At 45.6% G+C, this 13,901-nt stretch overlaps 1 long non-coding RNA gene across 1 annotated transcript; it reads left to right on the forward strand.

Moving 5' to 3' along the window:
• The first annotated feature begins 7,578 nt into the window (after positions 1-7,578).
• Positions 7,579-13,270, forward strand: LOC106509953 (uncharacterized). Its single transcript, XR_001308003.3, has 3 exons — positions 7,579-7,852; positions 10,652-10,820; positions 11,631-13,270. It is a non-coding gene; the product is annotated as an uncharacterized LOC106509953 (long non-coding RNA).
• Positions 13,271-13,901: the final 631 nt, after the last annotated feature.

Below are 13,901 nucleotides of genomic sequence, written 5' to 3' on the forward strand. Positions count from 1 at the left end.
TATCGTTGATTTACAGTTTGTGATGGTTTCAGTTGTGCAGCAAAGTGATTCAGTTATGTGTGTGTATGTATATTCCTTTTCAGATTCTTCTCCATTATAGGTTTTTTTTTTTCACAAGATATTGAATAGAGCTCCCTGTGCTATCCAGTAGGACCCTGTGGTTTATCTGTTTTATATACAGTAGTTTGTATCTACTAAGCCCAAACTCCCAGTTTAACCCTCCAACACCCCCTTTCCCCTTTGGTAACCACAACTTTGCTTTCTATGACTGCGAATTTGTTTCTTTTTTGTAAACAAATTCATTTGTATCATATTTTAGATTCCACATATAAGTGATCTTACATATTTGTCTTTTAGAGACATTAAAAAAAAATCATTTCTTAGAGTTCCTGCTGTGTTGCAGTGGGTTAAAGGATCTGGTGTTTCTATAGCTGTGGTGTGGGTTCAGTCCCTGGTCTCAGAACTTTCATATGCCAGGTATAACCATAAAATTAAAAAAATAATAATAATAATCAAATTTCTTTCCTTTTTTTTTTTTCGCAGATACTCAATGACATATGGTGTTTCCAGGCCAGGCATGGGTCTGATCTTCATTTGTGACCTAAGCCATAGCTGCGGCCAAAACAGGATTCTAAACCCACTCTGCCAAGCAGGGGTTTGAACCTGCTTCCCAGTGCTCCGAAGATGCCAGTGCACTATAGCGGAAACTCCTAAAATTTATTTCTTTATTGAAGCATAGTTGATTTACAATGTTAATTTCTGCGGTACAGCGACGTGATTTAGTTGTACATATACACAGTCTTTTTCTCATCTTCTTTTCCATTATGGTCAATCACAGGATGTTGAATGCCGTTCTCTGTGTGCTACAGCAGGACCTTGTTATCCATTCCACATATAACAGCTTGCCTTCAAGGCGTTTTCGAAGTCATGACCTAGGGTGAGGGGGATGTTGGCATCCGTGGGTAGAGGTCAGAGAAACTGCAAAACATCCCATGGACCCCAAGTGGAGAATTACTCAGCCCAAAATGTCAATAGCGCCCTTGGCTCTGTGTATCATACAAAATTACACATATGGATGGTATTTTTAGGATGTTAAGTGGTATGACCCACCCCTGCTCTCCAGTAGGACCACAGTCAAGCATTTCTTTTTCAGGAAACCCCTTGGAGGCAGCCCCGCTGCTCTTAGGACACATCACAGCATCTCCAGCCCTGAATTCCTGCCCTCTCTTTCCCATGGCGACTCTATGAGTTTACCTACGTTGAGGTCTTTAGCAAGCACTGGCTACTGCAATTTCCTCTCATCCAGTCCTTTCTCCCCTGCTTCCCTCTGACCCACGTTTCTCCTGACGCAGCGAAAATCCGTTTCCTCAGCAGCAGATATTTCTGAGCTCACCAGGTCACCCAGGAACATGATTGAGCAAGTTCAAGAGCAAATAGCTGCTCAAGGGGTTTTGAGTTGAGGAAGGAAGGAACTACAATTTGGTAAGAGCACTTATTAAGGGCCAAGCATTTTTCCCAATATAATCCTCCACTCAGAGTTTTGAGGGAGCTATTATTAGTACTTCCCCTGCCCCAGGCTCTTCTGAAAAAGAAGAAACTGAGACACAATAATTCTTGCAAGTTTGTACAGTTACTAAATGGTCCAACTGGGATTGAAACCCAGTTTTTTTTCTAATGCTAATGCGTAAGCTTGTTTTCTCTTTGATGTTCACAAGTGGTGCTCCTTTTATTTTTATTGTTGTCTTCTTTTATTTCAAAATGGATGTGACATTATATCAAGGGAAAAAATAATGGGTAGGGAAAATAATGATAAGAAAAATAAAATAAATCCAAGGACAAGGTTAATACTGAAAATAAGTATGATAAAGTCTTGTATACTTGCTACAGATGGACATTAATTTGACTTTGAGCTTCCTAGCAGCCAAGCCAAAGAGGGAATAATATCAGGTTTTTTTTTTTTTTTTTTTTTTACAATGCCTCCAGAGCTTAAAATAAAATGAATATATTAAAATTAAGATCATAATTTCTGTCTCAAAAAGAAGAGCTGTCTTGGTACTGACACAAGAGAATTTTCTCATGTGAATTTTTTTTTCTTGAGTTCCTGTCATGGCTCATTGGTTAACGAACCCAACTTGTATCCATAAGAACATGGATTCGATCCATGGCCTCACTCAGTGGGTTAAGGATCCAGCATTGCTGTGAGCTCTGCTCTGGTGTAGATCACGGATGCGGCTGGGATCTGTGTTGCTGTGGCTGTGGTGTAGGCCGGCAGCTGCAGCTCCAATTCAACCCCTAGCCTGGGAACTTCCATATGCTATGGGTGAGGCCCTAAACAAACAAAAAGACAAAAAAAAATTTTTTTTCTTTTTAAGGCCCCACCTATTGCATATGGAAGTTCCCAGGCTAGGATTAAATAGCTGCAGTGGCTGTCTTAAGCCATAGCCACGGAAATGCCGGATCCAAGCCACATCTTTGAACTACATTGCAGTTTGGGGCAATGCCAGATCCGTAACCCATTGAGTGAGGCTAGGGATTGAACCTGCATCCTCACAGAGACAATGTTGGGTCCTTAATCCACTGAGTCACAACTGGAATTCCTCATATGAATTCCTATAAAGGTGATCAAAGTGAATCATTAACCCTTATTGACATCCTCAGTTTGTGACAGCATGTGACCAGGGGAAAGTTCTGATCGAGATGCAAATACTGCTAACAATGCAGGTGACAGAATGATAATGTGGTCTTTTGATGAACTGAAGTTTGAGTCAAGTTATAATTCTCAAGGTGACAAACATGGATTGTATCAGTCAAAGTAGATCAGGTAATGCTGCAGTGACAAATAATTCCAATATCTCAGAGGTTTGCCACCTCAAAGGTTTATTCCTTACTCACAGGACAAGTTCCTTCTGGGACGTGGGTGGTTCTGCTCTGTGTCATCCTCAGCCAGGAGCCCAGATGAGGAGGCTCTATCTTCATATTTCCAGGGTTGCTGCCCAGGAAAAAACAACCTAGGGACTTGCATGATGTCTCTTAAGAAGTTTGCCCAGAAATGGCAAGTATCACTTCCACTCACATTTCTTTGGGCAAAGCAATTTTTTTTAAAAATAGGTGTATTAGTCATCTATTGCTGTGTAACAAATGGCCCCCAGAGTTAGTGAATGAAAATAACAGACATTTATTATTTCACAGTTTCTTTGGGTGGGAATCCAGGCTCAACTTAGTTGGTGGTTCTGGTTCAGGGTTTCTCTTGAGGCTGCATTCAAGAAACTAGTCAAAGGAGTTCCTGTCATGGCTCAGCAGTAACGAACCCGACTAGTATCCATGAGGACATGGGTTTGACCCCTGTCCTTGCTCAGTGAGCTGTGGTGTAGCTGCAGACATAGCTCGGATCTGGCATTGCTGCGACTGTGGCTAGGCAGCTGCTGCTCTGATTCGACCTCCAGCCCTCAAACTTCCATATGTCATAGGTGTGGCCCTAAGAACAACAACAGCTACAAAAGAAACTGGTCAGAGCAGAAGCCACTTCAAGGCTGGCCTGAGGGTGAGTTCCCTTCCAGAGTGGCTCCTGTCGCTTTTGACAGATCTTCCGTCAGATCCTCCCTGTTAACTGAAAGCATTGGTTCTTCGCCAAGGGAATCTCTTCATAGTGCAGCTTCATGGTGTGGCAGCTGGCTTCTCCCAGAATGAGTGACCAAGGAAAGCACAGAGAGAGCTTAAGATAGGGCCACAGCCTTTTTATGACCTAACCTCAGAAGTAACATCCCATCACTTTTGCCATGTTATATCTATTATAGGTGAGTCACGAGTTCAGCCCACACTTGGGGAGAGGACTTACACAAGGATGAGAATATCAGGAAGCAAGGACCAGTGGGGACCATTTAGAGGCTGCCTACCCCAATGGGATGTGGTGTGAGACTGCTGTCAAATCTCAATTCTACCATCCCCTGAATGGGTGACCCTGGGCAGGCAATTCAAAACCCCTGAGCTTCCTCATATGCAAGAGGGCAGTTGTATTAGGATGGACCCCACTGGGTGGATATAGTTTAATAGTCCCTTTTACATATGACCATGTCTGGCCTGGCTGGTAGTAAGTACCCTCTAAGCTTCCCTTTCTTGTTTGTTGTCTCTCTCTCTTCCTTCCTCCTCCTTTGATCCTCTGCAGGACCTTTGCTATAGTAGAAGATGATGACTCTCTTTGTTAATGTAAAGGAATTGACAAGCTGGTGGAAAAATGCTATTGGATGCACTCACCATTCTATCAAGAGGCTCAGGGTTGAGGAGTTCTCCTCTGGCACAGTGGGTTAAGGATCTGGATTGTCATTACAGTGGCTTGGGTGGCTGCAGTGGCATGGGTTTGATTGCTGGCCCAGGAATTTCTGCATGCTGCAGGCATGGCCAAAAATAGAAAAAAAAAAAGAGGGAGGGAGAGGAGTTCCCGTCATGGCTCAGTGGTTAACGAATCTGACTAGGAACCATGAGGTTGCAGGTACGATCCCTGGCCTCCCTCAGTGGGTTAAGGATCGTGTGTTGCTGCGAGCTGTGGTGTAGGTCAAAGACGCGGATCGGATCTGGCATTGCTGTGGCTCTGGTGTAGGCCGGCGGCTACAGCTCTGATTAGACCCCTAGCCTGGGAACCTCCATATGTGTCAGGTGTGGCCCTAGAAAAAGACAAAAAAAAAAAAAAGAGAGAGAGAGAGAGAGCAAGCGAGAGAGAGAGAGAATCTCAGGGTTGGAGAGGACTTAAGACACACATCATTTAATTCATCTACTGATCTGATGTGTAACTGTGCCTTCATTTTCTTTCTCCAACTGGCCCGTCTCTCTCTCTGAGCCAATCAGGATATTCTCTAAAATTGGGTATTCCCTGCAAAGATGGGGCCTTCAGTGCTTTCTTGAGTTCTGTTTCTTCATGCTCTCCTCACTATTCATCTCTGGGCAACTTCCGCCTGCATCTTTCCTGTGTGCTCTGGGCTTGGCTGCTGTGTACCAAGGAACAAACGTTTAAGTACCACCGACTTCCTGCCTGCCTGCCTGCCTCCCTGCCATTAGCTCATGATACGCTCATTGGCATCTCATCCCAAGCAGAACCAATACTCAGAGCAATGAGCTGGAGCTCATGCCACCTGGTGAGGTCACTGTACAAACCCGAGTCTGACAGTCGGGGGAATGGAGTTGAGGTACCCAGTGGGCTGGACATAGACCCTTGTCCTTGGCTATTCTCAGGGTCCTCCTCTTGTTATGTTATCATTTTTCCAGCTAATGTAAACATACAGCTCTTCTCATACAACTTCAAGTCAGCCTTTCCAAACCAACTGCCTCCTACCAAAGCATTTTTCTATGGAAATATTGGAGCCACAGGAGACTCTGGAAACAGGAAAATGAGTGGGAGGGCATGTTATACTTTTCTCATGAGAACATGTTTAACAATTTCTCACTCATTTATTCATGCAACCCATAGTTTTTATTGAGCATCTTCCATCAGCCAGGCAACAGGCCAATTCTGAAGATACAGGGGGGAACTACATGAAAGTCAAGATCTTGGAGTTCGTGTTGTGGCTCAGCAGGTTAAGAAGCCAACACAGTGTCCGTGAGGATGCAGGTTCAATCCCTGGCTTCGATCCGTGGGTTAAGGATCTAGCTGCGGCCATAGATTGCTGACGTGGCTCAACTCTGGTGTTGCCGTGGCTGTGGCTGTGGCTGTGGCCCCAGCTGCAGCTCCGATTGAACCCCTAGCTCAGAAACCTCCGTGTGCTGCAGGTGTGGCATTAAAAAGAGAAAGAAAGAGAGAAAGAAAGAAAAAAATGAAGAAAGAAAGGAAAGAAGGAAGGAAGGAAGAGAGAAAAAGAAGAAAGAAAGAAAGAAAGAAAGAAAAAGAAAGAAAGAAAGGAAGAAAGAAAAGAAAGAAAGAGCAGATCTTTATCCACAAGGTATCTATAGCCTGAGAAAGGCCATCAGCTCAAAGCAGACAGTCTCTGGGGTATAAGGAATCAGACAAAGGAGATTTCAAGTCCCTGATCTCAATAGGCCAAATATGGGCATCGTCCCTTTCTTGGGCCCTATTCCAGGTGTCCTTAGCCTCGTGGCTATTCTTTGCCTCCCATTCAGTCCTATCACCTCCTTTCTAATCTTAAAGGATGTGGAGGGACTTAGATTCCATCAAATTTAAAATCAGTTCCCTTTGGCAAGAATGCAGAGTTCAGTAGTTGACTTTTACCCCAGGCACAGTGCTGCAAAAATGGAAAAATCCAGTTCCCATTTTCAAGAGCTCACAGTAGAGAAGAGAAAATTACAATCAACTGTGGTCAATATAATGACATAGGGGAGTTCCCAGGCTGGGATAAAGATACCAGTGTAGGAATAGGACATGATTTTAGGTGGTAAACAATTTTCTAAGAGCATTGATTTTGTTGGTATATTTTGAGTCAGAAAGAGAAAAAAAATCCGACACCTCAATCCTATGTTAAATGTTTCCATTTTTACTCATTTATTCATTCATTTAAAATATGTAGTTCTTCTGTGCCTAGCAGTATTCTAGCCTCTGAGGGTCCAGAAGTCAACAACGAGCTGAAAACCTTGGCCTTCGGAGATTTCATGTTAAATTCAAATAAATGATTTTAATTTAAAACATGAGATGAATCAGAAATCCATGGATAAGCAAGTTCAGCTCCATGGATAACCTTGAACCAGTTTCTTAACCTCTATGTGCCTCAGTTTCCTCATCTATGAAATAGGAATCACTGGGTATCTTCCTCACTGGGATGGTTCTGGCTCCTGGGAGCTGATTGTATGACACACACATTGCCTGGAACACAGTTAAGCTCCATGTAAGTGTTTGTTGATTTCTTTTCTGTTCTTTTTTTTTTAAGTACAGGTTAAAATTTTTGAAGATGAAGCAATGACTCTGGGAAGCTAGGAAGTTCAGCCCCAGACATCGTCCCAAGAGCCTGCAGAACTAGTTAGGATGCGTAATTCAGGCTTCGCCTTAAGTGTTCTAACTTAGTGGAGCTGGAGCAAGGCCCAGGTGTTACTGCCCATCTCAACTATTACCCTGAGAGTCACCCGTCAGAGGCTGCTTTAGGGTTCCAATAAGGGGTGCTCTAGGGTAGGGTAGGGCGGGAGATGCTCTCCTGGGTGCTTATGCTGCCTTGAAGGACAGACTTCCCACAAGTTGGTTTCAGGGGGAACCTTTTGGCCAAGGGACCAGCAGGTGCAATGAAACAGGAGTGAGCTGATTTGCTGGTGAAACGGCAAAGCATTTACCAAGATTGAGACGTTCAGTCTGTGAGGCTGTTGGTTGACTCTGATTTGAGGAAAAACTGGCTGGCTGTCCCCAGCATGCCGAGCCTGCTGAATCAAGTTCAGTGGAAACCCGCCAGCAGGCTTTTTGACATTGTGAGATGTTTGCTTTTGGGTGGGGGTAAGTTACGGCACCCAGAAGCCCAAAGCAGCTGCTCAGAGAAGAAACGATTCCAAGAGAATCTCTGATAAAGATCTGCAGGCTGTCACTTTATCTGCAAGGTTCCCTTTCCACAGCAACTCCACCCTCAATGATTTCATAGGAGACAGGAGACGGAAGTGGGGAGTCTTTGCCTACTGCTTTAAAGAAAGTGACAGATCAACTCAGTGGTCTCATAGGGTTTCCGGAAGCTTGGCCGGCAAACGATATGCAGGAATCACCAAGGATTCCTTTCCTAACCCTAGTGGGGAACAAAGCATCATGGAATCCGATGGACACAGCTTCCAATTCTGACTCCACCGGCTGTGCCGGCTGCCTGACCTTGGGCAAACGCCACAGTTGCTCAAGACCTCATCTCATCGGCAGGATAAGAATCATGTCAAGAATCAGTGACAGGTAGGGGCAGGGGATCAAAAGGCACAAACTCTTATGTATAAAATAAGCTACAAGGATATATTGTAGAACACAGGGGCTAGAGCCAGGATTTTATCACAATTATACGTGGAGTATAAACTTTAGAAATTGTGACTCGCTGTATTGTACACTTGGAACTTGCACAATACTATACGTCAACTAGACCTCAATAAAAAAATTAAAAATTTTTAGAAGTTCTTGCTGCGGTACAGGGGTTTAAGGATCTCTGTTGCGGGCTCAGGTTGCTGTTGAGGTACAGGTTCACTCCTTGACCCGGCACAGAGGTTAAAGGATCCAGCATTGCTATAGCAGTGGCGAAGGTCATAGCTGCAGCTTGGATTCAGTCCCTGACCTGGGAACTTCCATAAGCCGTGGATTTGGCTAAAAAAATTTTTTTAATTTTAAAATAAATAAATAAGGGAATTTCTGTCATGGCGCAGTGGTTAACGAATCCGACTAGGAACCATAAGGTTGCAGGTTCGATCCCTGACCTCGCTCAGTGGGTGAAGGATCCGGCGTTGCCATGAGCTGTGGTGTAGGTTGCAGATGCGGCTCGGATCTTGCATTGCTGTGGCTCTGGTGTAGGCCAGGAGCAGCAGCTCCGATTGCAACCTCCATATGCTGCGGGAGCAGCCCGAGAAAATGGCAAAAAGACAAAAAATAAATAAATATAAATAAATAAATAAGCTACGAGGATATATTGAACAGCACAAGGAATACAGCCTCTGTCTTAGAGTAACTCTAAATAGGCTACAACCTTTAAAACTTAGGAATCTCTTCGTTGTACATCTGAAACATACATACTATGGTACATTGACTATATCTCAATTAAAAAATAAAGAAATAGGCAACATACCACAAAGACTAAGTGACGTGATGGGTGTGGAGTGTGTGGCACACTGCTTGGCATGGAGTAAAACTCATTAGTGACAACGTGCTATCATTTGTAATCAGAAAAAGTGAACTGGTATCCAGAAACTAAAGAAAGAGGAAACGTAGGCTGCCTTTGCAATGAGGAAAATTTCACTTGGGGCTTCTGGAGGAAAAAAAAAAAAAAATCAGAAGGGTGTGTGCCTGAGAGAGGAGATTTGACTAGAGGCTGAGAATGCAGTTCAGCTTTGTGGGGGGAGGGCACTGATGGCCAGGCATCCTCCAAGCACAGAGTAAAGAAGGGCTTGGGTGGGGGGAGCGAGTTGGAAACAGGAATAATGGAATGGAGATGGGGTTCTCATCTCTGGGGAGAGCACCTCCTCCCCAGCGCCTGCCTGCGGGTTGGGTTCAGCCACTTGTGGCAGGGAGGAGGGAAGGAAGGCACAAAGGAGGCGATGGTGGGTGGGAAGCAGGAAGAGAAAGCCACACAGAAAAAGGAAGGAAGGGAGCTCGCGGGTGGTTTGCTGTGCGGAGGGTTGGAGAAGAGAGAAAACCAGCCTCCAGTGAACTGAGTTCAAGGCTGCCTTCCCTGGTCCAACCAGGCTCACTGAGGGCCTACTATGTGCGCTCCCCAGCTTGGGCACTGATGGAGTTGATCGATGCCGCAAATCCAGCCCTGGAGGCACTTACTCACCTGCAGTGGGCTGAATCATGGCACCCCCCAGAATTCAAGTCCACCAGGGATCTCGAAAAAAGACCTTGTTTGGAAATAGCATCTCTGGGGATGTAGTTAAGATGAGGTCACATGGGATTAGAGTGGGTAAAATCTGACGACTGCTGTCCTTCTAATAAGGGGAGGGAGTTCCTGCTGTAGCGTAGAGGGTTAATGATCCGGCGTGTCTCCGTGGTGATGCTCCTTCCATCCCTGGCCTGGGAACGTCCATATTCTGCAGGTTGGCAGAAAAAGAAAAGTAATAAAGAAAAAATAAGGGGAGAAGAGACCTAGAGATATATACAAACACAGGACAGAGGTCATATGCAGACAGAGGCACAGACAGGAAGGATGCATCTACAAGCCACGGCACGTCAAGGATGGCTGGAATCCACCAGAACCTAGGAAGAGGCAGAAAAGGAATCCCCCCCGGAGTCTTTAGAGGGAGCATGACCTCGCTGACACCTCTGTCATTCCATTTCTGTTCAGTCCGTCACCCAGTTTGGGGTAATCTACTCCAGCAGCCCCAAGAATCTAAACCATCGTTAAGAGAAAAACAGGACAACGCAGGCACTCCTGGCTCTGCAAGGTACTGCATTAACCAAAACCCATGTATGTCAAAATTGCATCCTTACTTTGCAAGTTCTGTGGCAACTGAAGTCCAGTTTCAGTTAACGTGGAACCATGCAAAGCTAGGACTATGTGTACACCTCCCACCCAGAAAAGCACAAACAGCTTATAATCAAGAGAAAATTCATAAGGAGCAGGACAAAATGGGTTATGAAAGAAAGCCTTTGAAGGTGCAGAATGAGCTGTGTTTTTTTTTGTTTTTTTTTTTTTCTTTTTGTCCTTTTAGGGCAGCACCTGCAGCATATGGAGGTTCCCAGGCTAGGGGTCTAATCGGAGCTGTAGCTGCTGGCCTACGCCACAGCCACAGCCACGCCAGATCTGAGCTGTGTCTGCGACCTACACCACAGCTCACCGCAACACCAGATCCTTAACCCCCTGAGTGAGGCCAGGGATCGAACTCGCAACCTCATGGTTCCCAGTCAGATTCGTTTCCACTGCGCCACGATGGGAACTCCTCAGCTGTGGTTTTGATGTGATTCCTGACATAAGGGAGTTTCTAAGGATTAGAAGAACAGGCTCTCAGGAAAGTCACCTGGGGGGATGTTTCATGCCTTCTTTACTTCTTTCAGGGTTCTGATTCTGACTCCACCTCTTACCTGCTCTCCCGATTTCTGTCTGCCTGAGGCCGAGTGTCCTCACCTGTGAAATGGTGAGCAGGAATCCAGCTAGGCCTGGGGGACCCCCAGACCTGATCACTCACAGCAGCCTTTCACCAGCGGTGAAACCAATGGTGCCTTGGTTTGTATCACAAACAAACAAAACATTGGGATTGGTTTTATTTCCTGTTTTTCAAATATGGTATTATCTTATCATATTAAGCATGCTTTGCAAACACGATGTTCCTGGAGATTTTGATCCTCAGCTTTGTCCCCCGAGGTGGCAGTGGGGTTGGGTTTTCCAGACTGAGAACCACTTGAATGAAGTGTCTCTGGGTCATTTCCAGAGACAGCTCAGGGTTTTAGAGCAAGACCTCAGGAGTTGGACAAACTGGTTTTCCATCGAAGGTCTACGGCTATTTGCTACATGACCTTGGCAATTCATTTACATTCCTGTCCCCAGTCTCTGAGGACCAGTTTATTTATTTTTTTTCTTAATTCAATGAGCTAATAATAGTGCATAATCCATAGACTGGTTGAGATGATTACATGGTATACGTAAAATCCTTTGCACAATACCTGTCACAAGATAATTACTTCTTAAATGAGAGTTTAAAAAAAAAAAAAAAAGAATTGTGCTTAAGCTGTGCAGAGTTTATTTGGGTTTGCTAGGAGGAAGAACCTCTAGACAGTAAGAATGGAGACACTACAGCATCCAGACTGTATGCTGTCGGCTGTATCTGTGAGCCTGGTCCCTAGTACAAACTATCCTTTGTTGTAGATAATCAAAGAACAAAATATGCTGCCCAATGAGACAATGCAGCCCAAGAACCTACGGCCCAGGATCTGATTGTGTTTATACCCTGTTATGGTTTTCAGGCCCTCCCAGGTCTCTCTCTCTTTCTCTCTCTCACTCTTTCTTTTTCTTTTCTTTTTTTTTTTTTTTTTAAAGGTTGTTGGCTTGCTCCAGAACAAGGCCGCATGATATCGTGGGGAAAACCTGAAGACTGCTCCATCACACAGGGCTTTTTAGTTGCAAGAAATAGAAACTCCTTCTGACTCATTGGATCCTAAATAGAATTTTCTTTTTCTTTTTTTTTTTTTTTTTTTTTGCTATTTCTTGGGCCGCTCCCGCGGCATATGGAGGTTCCCAGGCTAGGGGTCGAATCGGAGCTGTAGCCGCCGGCCTACGCCAGAGCCACAGCAACGCGGGATCCAAGCTGCATCTGCAACCTACACCACAGCTCACGGCAACGCCGGATCCTTAACCCACTGAGCAAGGGTAGGGACCGAACCCGCAACCTCATGGTTCCTAGTCGGATTCGTTAACCACTGCACCACGACGGGAACTCCCTAAATAGAATTTTCTAGAAGGACTTTGGAGAGTTCCCAAAACGGACGGCGACCTGGGAAGCTGGGGTTGAGACAGGCTGGACACAGGCAATGCCAAGCACCTACAGAGCCAGACACCTTGGCCTCCCCGGGGACAGAGAGCAGCCAGAAGGAATGTGCTCAAACCTCTCTGTTCTGTTCTTGGTTCATTCCAGTCAGGACTCAAAATCCTGAGAGAGGGAAAAAAAAAAAAAGAGTCTGCTTAGTGACCCCTGGGCATCTCTGTGACAAGAAGAGGTCAGGACACTCCTTTAGACCTACTCAGATGCCCTGCATTGGGTAAGAGGCAATTCCAAAGTGGGTAGAGAGAGAGGAGACCACCCCAGAGGTGGACCTCGGAAAGCCAAGGCCCTCCCCCAATCCGCTGCTGAAAGTCTGTGCGCTCCGCACACAGCCCCGCCCCTGCCTGCACCTCGATTTTTTATCCTCAATGTGAGCTGATCAGCTCACGTGAGATTGGGGGCTTTCCATCCAGAATGTTCTCAGCCCCCTACTGCTCTGATCTCCTGTTTGCTTTTGTTTATCCCCCCACCTCTCAAGCTCACAGCACGAGCTTCTTCAGGTCAGAGACCAGTTTCTGAGAAACCCATTGCCAATGAGAGGTCTGCTGGTGAAACCCTTGGGGCCAGCCTGGGAGGCGTTCATGATAATTTTTCCAAAAGTATTGTGGAAAAGGCAGCAGTCTCAGTGCCTGGGAGGGACATTTGAAGCGGGGAGGGAATGACAGCATGTTTGTTAAGAAGAGAGACAGAGGAGTTCCCATTGTGGCTCAGCAAGTTAACAACCCAACTAGTATCCATGAAGACTTGGGTTTGATTTTTGGCCTCGCTCAGTGGGTTAAGGATCCTCAAGCTGCAATTGAGTTCGCAAATGAGGCTCAGATCTGGTGCTGCTGTGGCTGTGGTGTAGGTTGGCAGCTGCAGCTGATTTGACCCCTGGCCCCGGAACTTCCATATACTGCAGGTGTGGGCTTAAAAAAGCAAAGCAAAACAAAACAACAACAAAAAACCAAAACCCTAAAACCATAAACCTATTGCCTATTTCTGGCCATGGACCGGACTGCATGGACTTGCTGGCTGCATTTTTTTTTTTTTTTTTTTGCAACATTAATTGAGTACGTTCTATGTGCCTAGCTAGGGCTTAGTATTGGCAATAGCAGGACATATAAGAAGCAGCTCCAGGAGTTCCTGTCATGGCACAGTGGTTAACGAATCCGACTAGGAACAATGAGGTTTCGGGTTCGATCCCTGGCCTTGCTCAGTGGGTTAAGGATCCGGTGTTGCCGTGAGCTGTGGTGTGGGTCACAGACTTGGCTCGGATCCCACGTTGCTGTGGCTGTGGTGTAGGCCGGTGGCTACAGCTCCAATTAGACCCCTAGCCTGGGAACCTCCATATGCCACGGGAGTGGCTCAAGAAAAGGCAAAAAGACAAAAAAAAAAAAAAAAAAAAAGCAGCAGCTCCAAATCCACTGCGGAAGCAGGAGAAGCATGTGGGTGATTTGAGTAGTTTGTTAAACTGGAAACAGCAGGAACTCAAGAAACCCAGTGACAAGGAATCTGACGACCCAGGGCTGAATGGCAGTTCTGATACTGCCTTGCTATATGACCTTGAGAGAGTTATCTGATAACCCGAAATCTCCATACCCTAAAGTCTGTGATGAGGAAGTGAATGTTATCATGTCGTGGGGCGGTTGTGACATAAAATAAAACAGGCAAATAACCTGCTGTATGAGAAGGGTGCCATGGCGCTTAACTCCTATTAGCTACAGTGACCAGAAGCTGGAAAAGGGAACCGAGGGAGCAGAGATCAGGGGGGGCTTCCCTGAAGAGGT

This window comes from Sus scrofa, chromosome 4 (genome assembly GCF_054392235.1).
Source record: "Sus scrofa isolate SSC_HxYL_T2T_F1_AM1 chromosome 4, Sscrofa_HxYL_maternal_Yorkshire_Landrace_v2.0, whole genome shotgun sequence".
Lineage (NCBI taxonomy): Eukaryota > Metazoa > Chordata > Mammalia > Artiodactyla > Suidae > Sus > Sus scrofa.